Genomic DNA, 9,536 nt, shown 5'->3' on the forward strand with positions numbered 1-9,536 from the left:
GGGGTTGTAGCCACCCTTGGGTGCGGGGTGCAAGTGACGGGGTGCTGCCCAGCCACCCCCCAAGAAATGGCACAACAAGAGCCAGGAGCAGAAAGAGGCTTTGGGGATTTGTGCAGGAGATTGGCACCTCCGCTGACTCTGCAGGCAGGAGGCTGCGGCAGGCAGGGTTGAGGCAGTGCAGCTGGACCAAACCACAGCTATGCAGCACAGAGCCCCTGCCCCAAACCCTGTGGAGCTGGGGGAGAGCCGGTGGGGATGGCGGTGGGAGCGTGGGGATGGCATGTGGCAGCATCCCCGGCAGCTGGTGGCTCATGGTCCCTCCGACACAGTGGGGAGCAGGGCCAGGTCAGCCTCGCCTGCGGGTGGTTTTGCCGGGAATTTGTCCCAGGGATGCCACATGCATCACCCTGGACTTCTTGTCCCCGCTTGGACACGATCAGCTCACCAGGGTTAAAACCCACCCTAAAACCCCATTAAAACCCATCGCCTCCCTCCCCTCCGGAGAGCCCTGGAGCAGGGACATGGTGCTAATTGCCAAGGGTATTTACCATGCTTGGTTGCTCCTCCATCCCTCCTGCTGCCAGTCCTCGGAGACACAAGGGTCCCTGTTTGCAGGATGACCTGTCTGGAGCTTTCCAGCTGGGAAAGCCTGGTTGCAGGGCAGAGGTTTCAGTGCGGCAGAGGGATGCTGCGAGCCCCGGGGGTGACGTCCAGCCAGGCACAGCAAGGAATGGGACTTGAGAAGGACCTGGGGCATCTCATGTGCTGCCACCCCAAATGCCACTGCTTGTGCCCAGCGTGGAGCCAGGATGTGCACCGAGGGGGGGGCCAAGATTTGGGGTGATGTACAGATGATGGCTGTACAGATGATGTCCATGGCCCCGTGGGGTTTAATCCTTCACATCTGGCTCTGCCCTGTGTAGCCTCATCTCCCCCCACCATGGAAGCCCTCAAGGCTGGCCCACAGCCACCCCCCTCTCTCCCGCCTCCATCATGTGCCAGTGGGCTTTATATTTTAAATGCTGATTAGGGCTGACCTCATACTTCAGAGCTTACTTCATAGTTGCTAATGAGGGATTAGGAATGTTAAGCTAATTAGCAATCAGCAAAAGAGGGCTCAGTCAGTCTTCTCAGCCTGACATGCTGTCAATGAACCAGTTATTTGATGATTATCGTAAACCCGCTCAAACAGGCTGGCTAATTCTGATGGGCAGCAAGGAACCGGGGTGAGCCGTGGCCGAGGCAATGGGAGCCCACAGACATGGCCGCTCTCCTTAGGCTCAAGGATGTAGGGCACCTGCTCCTGGAGTCAAGGGATTTAAGTAAATAAAAAAATTGTTTTTTTTTTTTCCAGCTGGAATCTATTGAGCGATAGTCTGACCTGCCCAGCCTCACTGCTCTGGGAGAGGCTTTACCTGATGGACCACCCTTGGATGCTGCTCGGCTCTGCGGTGGCCAGGAACCTCATGGCAGTGCTGGGGCTTGGAGCTGGTGACAAGCCCTGGGGATGTGAGGCCATATTAGTCCTTTTGCTTGGCTCATGGCAGGGCCTGCAGCTGCTCTTCGGGGTGCTGCCCTGTAACAGACCCCCCCAGCTTTATCCAGGACCAACCCTGGGGGGACAGGACTGGGATCTGATGGGAATTGCACTGGCACGATGCCAGCATCAGCCCACACAGCAGCCTGTTGGAAAGGGAGGGCGATACTTGCCATCACCTCTTTATTTTGTGTTTTCCTGCCCTTCCCCAAAAACACCCTCCTGCAAAAGTGCTCCCGGGTGCGACCTCCCCGCTGCTGGGAAGCTCCTCCTGGGCCAGCAGCTCGGCTTTCGGCTGGGTTTCAACTCCCTGGGTCATTAATTAGTCTGTAATTTTAATTTACTCCCCCACCCCACCCTCTGCTCCAGCAGGGAAGCACAGCAGCCAGGCGGCGTGGGGGGAAAGCTTAGCAGCGACCTGATCAATAATTCACGCTGGAAAAGGAAAAAAAAAAACCCCTCCAAAAATCAAATCCCAGAGTCCTTGTGGGAATGTAGCAAAGGGGGAAATGAATGGGACGGACTGGCTGTTCTGGCCCAGGAGGGCACAAGGGCTGGGGGGTGTTGGGCTCTGTCCTAGCTGCTGTTTCTTAGGGGGCTCAGCCACGTTCAGGGAACATGCTCCTGTTGTACTGAAGGGCAGCAGGGGAACGAGGGAAGGGATGGGGACCGGTGGCATTGCTGCCAGGCTAGTGCCACTGCGGAGGGACGGGTCTCCGAGGGACGGGGGAACTGCCTCCGCCCTGCACAAGGAGCGCTTTGTGCTGGGTGATGCCAGAAAGGTCCGTTTTCAAGCCTGGATGGGGGTCAGGGTGGTGGCAGATGCTTGTGGATGGATCCAGGGCAGGGATGCTCCCATTGTTCCCTGAAACCTGTTTTCCTGCCTTTATGGGGGGGGGGGAAGGGGAATCAAACTTCCTCCTCCTTTGCAGCCAGTGGGGACAGAGGTTTCCTTCCCACAGGGGCTCAGCGCCAGCCAGGGCACAGGGCCGCGGTCCCCCCCTGCCCCTCCAGCCCTCGATGGGGAGCACCGGCTGGGGATGGATCCATCCTGCTCCGCGGCCGTGCCCTTCCCCATGTGCCGCCCTGGCTTGGCAGCCTGGGAACTAAAAATAAGTAAAATGCAGAGGATAACCTGGTGCCTAAATATATCCCTTCTTTAATTAGCACCAGGCGACTGCCTCGCAGTCACGTCCGTCTGCCCACTAATCCCACTAAGCTGTGCCCACGTCAGAGGGCTCCCCCGAACAGCCTCCCCTGAGCTCCAGCCATGGGAGCAGCCTCGCCGCTGGCCGGCTTATTTGCACTGGCCCTAATCAGGGCCTCGGCGTGACGGCGGGCTGCCGGGGACGGCCCGGCGTGGGAGGGCTGCGTGAAGCGTGGGTTAAATTGGCGCGGAGGGGGTCAGCGGTGAGGCAGGGAGCGTCGGTCATTCTGATCTTGAGATGTGCAAGATGGGGGACGGGGTGCTGCCTGCCGGGGATGGTGATGCCCCAGGACAGGAGCACCCACAAGCTGCTACATTCTCCTGTGCAACTCATCCCTCCTCCCCTTCCCCTCTCTGGTCTGAAATACCTGTGGTTTCCTTGGGCCGGGGCTGGCTGGGAACCTCTCCGGCAGTGGGATGCTCTCCTGTGCCGCTGCCTGGGGAGCTCCTATGTGCAGGGCTGTCATTGAACTCAATGGGGTGGGGCTGGGAGAGCATCCTGCTCCCCCAGATCTCACCTGGGAGCATCCCTGGCTCTCCCTTGTGCAGTGGGTCAGGCAATATTTAAACCCATCGCAGCTTCATCGGGCTCTGTGGTCCCTCAGTGGGGCAACTGGGTGAAAGCCTGCTGAGGGAGCTCTTATTAGAGAGCTCTATTTCTTATTAGAAATGCACCCTCTTGCATTTCTAATACATACATATACACATATATGTTTCTGTTTTGTTCCTTTGCAAGAGCACTGGGTGCCAGCAGGGAGGAATGCAGGAGAGGATGGACTAATCCCATGGACTGGGTGCAGAGGATGGACTAAACCCATGGACCTGGTGGCTTCAAACAACTCCTCTCTGGTTGGCAGCCAACTCTTCCCCTTTACTAAAAGGCTGGATTCCCCCCCCAAAGCTGGCTCCCGGGAGGCTCTGCAGGCAGCGCAGTGGTGGGACAGCATCCCGGAGCGGTTTCCCTCAGGGTCCTTCAAAGTGTATGACCAAGCTGCCCCCGCTGCTGTCAGCGAGGACACAAGTCTCACTGGGCTGGGAATAACTCTGGGCTTTGCTCTGGCAACCCCCATTAATCCTGGAAGGGAAGGTCTCTGGGAAAGGTGCTGCCCTCCCAGGTCACCAGCAGCACAGGGTTATGTTCCCGGTTAAACGAGCCCAGCTCACTACCTTTAATCTCACAGCCTGAGCCGTGTCCCTGGGACCGAGCCAAGCGCTAACCCTCTAAGCTGGCTCTTTTCTGCAGCACCCTTCTCCCCACTGGGCTCCTGAGCTCATGGCCTCTCTGGGGCCGGATCCTGACACCTCAGGCACAACCCAGGGGGTTCACACATCTTTCCCCGCTCCCTGCCTCAGTTTCCCCTTGGCAGTGTGGTCCCAGTGGGGTGCTGTGCCCCGGACCTCCTCACTCTGCCGATGCGGGATGCTCCCCTGGGGCTGCTGGACCTGCTGGAGAAGGGAGCCGCGCTGGGCAGGCGGGGGCAGAGCCCCACATCTGCTGCAGATGTTTGCCTGGGCTCTTGGTGGGACACACAGCACCCTGAAGCGTCATCCTGGGGTTCACCCCATGGGGAGGGGCTCAGTCGCCCGCGGCAGTGCTGGGCTGAGACCGGATGGCACAGGGCTGGCTGTGTGGCTCTGCAGGAACTGCTGCGTAGCGTGGAAAGTTTTCCAGCAAGAATATAAAATTTCACGTAGTCCTTTCCCCCACTTTCCCTCCATGGGAAAACCCTGGGTGGTGAAAAACTGCATTGGACAGATTTTCCTGGGCAGGAGAGGGAAGCGTCAAAAATGAGCCCACAGGGATGCTACTGGCTGCAAACCCCCTGCCCTTCCCGGGAGCCAGGTGCTGCGGCTGGCTCTCGTCCCAGCTCTCAGTGTCACCTGCCTAACCAGGAACCAGTGCCTGCCCCCGCTCAAATGCCTTTTGCTTGAAGAGCAGCAGCACCCAGGGCTGTTACGCTGCCCTCCAGCCTCTGCTGCTTCTGATTGCACCCTCCCATGATTTCGGGTCTAGCTCGTAGGTGGCAGCTGCCAAAAACTTTGTGCTGATCCCGGTATGTCTCTGAAGTGCCCGGGGTGGCTTTGGGGAAGAGCTGCCTCAGCCCCAGCCGTTCCCAGTTACTGATGGCAGAGAGAAGCGGCGTTGCAGGGAGCTGGGCTGGGGGATGGAGCGGGGCCTCGGGCTCTGCCTTTGCTTCCAACAGGGAAGGAGAAGGGATGGATCCAGGGCCCTGAAAAGATGGATGTTGCAGGAGTTAGTGAATAAAAATTGCAGGAACGGCATTCCCAGGAGGAGGCAGCTTCCAGGGATTGCCATCCACATGCAGCATTGTCCTGGTGTGAGGCCCAGAGCTGAGCTGGTGCTGGGGCTTCATCCCGTGATCCTGCATCACCTGACCCTGCTCCCTCCCAGCCCCGGTGCCGCACCTTTCCCTGACCCTTGGCTGTGATTTTTGGCTTTACAGGCAGACACCTGAAGCAGGACCTCGCCGGGGCCGGTGCTCCCCAGGCCATGCTGCTGGCTCCACTGAGGATGTTTGAACAGTTTCAGTCAGTCCCCAAGAAAAACAGACTGGAGCAGAGCGCGGGCGCCTTCTGCAAACAGGGCGGCATTAAAAGCCCATTTCCTCCCCATCCCCATCCTCTCATCCTCCGACGGCCACGTCCGCTTTGCTGGAGTTGGAAAGAAGATTAAAATGTGCTTTTAACGGTTTCCAGCCCCAGGTTTGCTGCTGTGCCACCCCGGGCCACTTCCCTTCTCGGCTGCTCACCAGCGATTTTAAAAGCAAACGGGCTCGGTTTGTTGCCTCCCTCCTGCCCTCCCCCGTCATTATAGAAGCTGATGCAGATGCTGGAGCCAGCTTGTTAATTTTGGAGCTGTCATTAATTAGGGTGCTCCTTAACCCCGCTGGTGCCGTTGGGTTTGCCCGTGGGGCTGCTTGGGGATGCACATTCCTGTGGTGGCGGGGGATGCTCACCCGGGGCGGGGGGAACGCTGCTCCCCAGCGCTGCCTGCTTTCCCTATTTCTTTATTAAAAAGATGAGGATATTAAGAGGATGAGGAGGGGAGCAGGACCCCCTTGTGCCCTCCACCATGCTCCCCCAGCCCCTGCATTTCCACGTGCCAACTTTCCCAGTTGCTTTAGCCATGAAGCACTTTGGGCCGGGAGGAATTTCCTCTCCCTCGCCTCTTTCCCAAGCCTTCAGCCAGATGCGACGCCGTCCAGCAGAAAGCCACGGGGCCGCGGCTGCTGTCACGGGAAGGAAAACTTTGCTTGGGATGTAAGCCTTTAAATGCAAGGAAATGGTGGTGGAGCAGTGTCGTGGAGCAGCTGAGTCCTTGCCCTGCCCGCGCTGTGCTGCCGGAGCAGGCTGAGGGGCACGGCCAGCCCACCCAGGTGTTTTGCAGCTGGATGGAGGCCCCACTTTTCCTCTTCCCCAGGAAAATCTCCAGCTGCCGGAGTCAGGTCAGCGCTGCCTGTGCAGCCAGCGGTGCGAGGCTTTCTGTTTTTATGAAAATCCCCATCTAGCACCCAGGAAAACTCCTCCTGTTTGCGGGACGCTCATGTTTCAGCCCTTCTTTTCCATCCTTGCACTGGAGGGGTGGGCGCAGGGGATGGGACGGGAGTGATATTCAATCGATCAGGAGACCAAGTGTGAATTTTTTGGGGTCTTTGGGGTTTGGCAGCTTGAGCCGGTATGAGATTGCAGTCGGAGTTGGGCTGGCGCTCCTTTTCTGCCTGCCTGCCGGGGCCATCCTGCATGGGGGAGGACATGCACATGCATGTGCAGGCACACCCCAAATTCAGGGCAATCTGGCCCATCCTGCCCCAATTTCTGCTCCTGGGGAGCAGGGCAGGGGCTCCGCCAGAACTGCTCCAGCCTTCCGGGGATGCTCCGGCCAGGTGTTGGCAAAGCTCCAGGGGTGGCTTGCCCTGATGGGGGCTGTGGACAGCCCAAGGGATGAACAACGGGGGCTTTTGGGGCAGGCAGTGCACCCGTGGGTACAGGGGGATGATGCTCCTTCGGGGTCTGTTTGCTGGATTGGGCATATGCTGCTCAGGGAGAGGGGGATGAGCCCCAAATAGTGTTGAGGCTCATGGGTCAGAAGACGGGAGGGCTGCAGGGATGTGCTTGAGGATGCTTGGGGATGCAGTGGCAGAGCTGGAAAATGCCCTGCGGTGCCTGGAGCCCCATCACACGGCCCAACCCTGCTCCAGCACATCAGGGCTGCTCCAGCCTCCCGGAGCTGCGGCTGGTCCACGGCACGGCTGGGACCCATGGCACCAACCAGCTCGAGGTTCGAGCGGCGTATTTCCACCTGGGGAATACCCACTGCTCCTCCCAGCGAGTTGGCAAGGAGCATCCTCCACGTCCCGCACTATGGGGGCACCGACCCATCCCTCGGCAGGGGGATATAGCACCATTCCCCCAGCATGGGGCTGACCCGGGCTGCTGCCGTTTGGGGCTCCCTGATCCCGCTTGCACCGTGGTGGCAGTGGGGCAGCCGCTCCCCTCCCCAGCCGCTGCCGGTGGCACAGCGGGGTCTCCGACTGAATGCTGGTGCTGGGGAGTGGGGGGACCCCTTTGCACCCGCAGGTGCTCCCCTGGAAAGCAAAGTGCTGCTGGCAGTGGGCAGGGCTGGGGTTTGGCCGGTGTCCCCGCACGCAGCCGGCAATGGATTCCAGATGGCCCATGGGCGCACGGGCCTCGCCGCGGCGTTTTTTCGGCAGCTGGGCTGCAAGAGGGTCCCGTCCAAAGGCAACATCCATCAGAAGGTGACTGGCGGGCCAGGAGAAGGAGGAGGAGGAGAAAGAGGAAGAGGAGGAGGAAGAGGAAGGGGGGGTGGTTTTATTCCCTCAGCCGCCGGCTCACAGGGCAGCGGTGGCCTTGCAGGGCTGGCTCCATTTCTCCGTCCCGTCCATCTCCTCCCATCCCTGTGCTGGAGGCTGGTGGCAGCAAAGGCGCGTTTCCGGCTGCCTAAAAATATTTGGGATGTGAGCGGCAGACAGGGGAGGCTTGGCCTGCCTGCCCTGCCAGGGGTGTCACGTGCAGCCCACGCCGTGTAGGTGTACGGGCTTGTGGGGACCCTCCCTCGTGCTGCAGGAGGGGAGAGCCCGGGGCTGGGCACGGCTTCAGCTGGGGTGGGGGGGCCCGTCCCCTCCCTCCACGTTTGGGGTGGGAGAGCAGATTTTAGACGGGTGACAGAAAAACCAGTTGGAAATCCAGCAGGTTTGGGGGCTGGTCAGGAGGAAGATGCTCGTCCTCATTCTCTGGGGGGTCTGAAAGGCCACCTGAGCGTGCGAGCTCGCCCTCAGCCACGGCTCACAGGGCAGCGGTGGCCTTGCAGGGCTGGCTCCATTTCTCCGTCCCGTCCATCTCCTCCCATCCCTGTGCTGGAGGCTGGTGGCAGCAAAGGCGCGTTTCCGGCTGCCTAAAAATATTTGGGATGTGAGCGGCAGACAGGGGAGGCTTGGCCTGCCTGCCCTGCCAGGGGTGTCACGTGCAGCCCACGCCGTGTAGGTGTACGGGCTTGTGGGGACCCTCCCTCGTGCTGCAGGAGGGGAGAGCCCGGGGCTGGGCACGGCTTCAGCTGGGGTGGGGGGGCCCGTCCCCTCCCTCCACGTTTGGGGTGGGAGAGCAGATTTTAGACGGGTGACAGAAAAACCAGTTGGAAATCCAGCAGGTTTGGGGGCTGGTCAGGAGGAAGATGCTCGTCCTCATTCTCTGGGGGGTCTGAAAGGCCACCTGAGCGTGCGAGCTCCTGGGTCCTCTGGAAGGGGCACGGTTTGGGAGGAAGGTGCACAGCCGTGGAGCTGTTCGGGTTTCCCCCCCTGAGTGAGGCTGAGATTTATCAGCTGGGTTCAGAAACCAACCTCTGAGCTGAAAATGATGGTGATGGACACCTGCACCTGCAGTGAGCCCCAGGGGGAGGGATTTCTCTCCCTCAGGAGGACCCTTGGGTGCGAAGGAGGGGTGCCGTGTCCTCAGAGGGAGCCACACGCTGCGGCACTGCACCCGAAATCCTCGGCAGAAAGGGCAGCTGAAGCCTCGCTCTGCAGGGGAAAGGCATGACGAGTGAAGGGGCTGTGTGTCACCTGCACCTTGCTCCCAGCAAGAGGTTTCCTTCCTGGAGCAGCAAGAAATTTCTCCTAGAAATTATAAATACTCACAAAAATTATGCCTTGAAGTAGGAAGAAAAAAATAAGAGCAACACGGAGAAGGAAAGAAAAAACCCTAACAACCCGCCCCGTGCCCAGGATCAAAGCTAGGTGCCGTTTGGAAGCCCTTGGATAGAAATATTCCCCGGTTTCTTTGGCCAAGCCGCCGCAATGAAAGGCCGCTTTGTTCCCGGGGCCTCGGCCTCACGTTTGCCCCTGTGGACTTTGCTCCTGCCGGCAGCCGGGGAGGCTGCTCTCCGCTGCCATGCCAGCTCTGCCAAGGGCAGGTGCCGGGGGCCAGCAGGGACCGGCCCGGCTCTGACTCAGCAGCAGCGCTTTGATGGCCGCAGAGGAGCAGGGTGAAGAACCGCTGCTGCTCCTCTCCCCCGGCTGCCTGCCCACCACTGAGGGCAGGAATAAAACACCCAGAGATATTTATTCCATGAGTGATGTGCGTCCAAGTGCCCTTACATTCCTGCTCACCCCCTCTTCCGCCCCGATTCCTGTCTTCTCCTCATGTCTTCCCAAATTTTAGGCCAAAGTTACACTTTACACTTTTGCTATTTTTGTTGTCCTGGCCTATTTCATAAGCCGCACCACGCACCACAACTGGAATTTCCCTCCAGCAGCG

This window comes from Aptenodytes forsteri, unplaced genomic scaffold (genome assembly GCF_000699145.1).
Source record: "Aptenodytes forsteri isolate BGI_AS27 unplaced genomic scaffold, ASM69914v1 Scaffold119, whole genome shotgun sequence".
NCBI classification, from domain to species: Eukaryota; Metazoa; Chordata; class Aves; order Sphenisciformes; family Spheniscidae; genus Aptenodytes; species Aptenodytes forsteri.